This window comes from Pristiophorus japonicus, chromosome 29 (assembly GCF_044704955.1).
Source record: "Pristiophorus japonicus isolate sPriJap1 chromosome 29, sPriJap1.hap1, whole genome shotgun sequence".
Taxonomy (NCBI): Eukaryota; Metazoa; Chordata; class Chondrichthyes; family Pristiophoridae; genus Pristiophorus; species Pristiophorus japonicus.
Genome location: NC_092005.1, coordinates 1441807 through 1443152, shown reverse-complemented (window position 1 = coordinate 1443152; position 1346 = coordinate 1441807).

Below are 1346 nucleotides of genomic sequence, written 5' to 3'. Positions count from 1 at the left end.
CTCTGTCTCTGTTTATATCACACTAGACACTGTCTCTGTTAATATTACCCTAGACCCTATCTGTGTTTATATTACACTGGGCCATGTCTCCCTTTATATTACACGAGACTCTGTCTCTGTTTATATTACACTGGACTCTGTTTCTCTTCATGTTACACTAGACCCCGTCTCTATTTATATTTCACTAGACCTTGTCTCTGCTTTATTACACTAGACCCTGTCTCTGTTTATATTACACTAGACACTGTTTATGTTTATATTAGACATAAATATTACAGTAGAGCGTGTCTCTGTTTATAATAGACTCGACCTTGTCTCTGTTTTATTACACTACACCCTTTCTCTGTTTATATTACACAAGGCCTTCTCTCTGTTTATATTGCACTAGACCCTGTCTGCCTTTATGTTACAATGGGCCATGTCTCAATTACAGTTCACAAGATAATGTCTGTTTAAATCAGCCGAGGCTCGGTGTGTCTCATTTTCGGCTTAGTCTCAGATAGTTTTGGGTTAAAATTCCACTCCAGGGACTATATCCCTATTTATTTTACAACAGACTCTGTCTCAGTTATTTCCGCACTTTGTCATGCGTCTGTTAGTTAGACAGAAGATTTATAGATGGACGCTCGATATAAATATAAAAAAAGATTTTTGTGTGTGGGTGAGCGGATGCAATACTTTTTTGGTTGGAACATATGTTTAGATTTATTTATAGCTATCAAGAGTTCTGTGCAATGTCTAATTGATCTGGTATTGTGTCGGTAATATTCGTGTTGAGAGGATGGGGTGAATCTTGCAACAATCTCCCAGAGATGGACTGGGATTGAGGGACAGGACTGAAGGTGAGCAATTCACTGCACTTCGCACTACTTACTGGCACTCTGTTCGTTAAATGTTACTAATTCACACGTGTGTTATACTGTGCTCATTTCTCCCAGTTATTTACTGTTAAGTATTGCTTTCCTGGAATATTTTATATTGAACTGTCACGTGACCCACTGATTGTGTCACACAGAGCCTGGAAACGTGATCGCACAAGACCGCCAGATGGGCGGCCACAGGGTCCTAATATCCACCGGAATATAACTCTCATTTGGTTAAGGCGTACAACTGAAAAGAGCAGAGACTAAATGTTCGGTATATGTGTGTGTACATGTATATGTGTGTGCATGCGTGTTTGTGTGTATGACTGTGTGTGTGTGTATGTGTGGGTATGTATGTGTGCGTGTATGTGTATATAGAAACATAGAAACATCGAAAATATGTGCAGAAGTAGGCCATTCGGCCCTTCTAGCCTGCACCGCCATTCAATGAGTTCATGGCTGAACATGCAACTTCAGTACCCC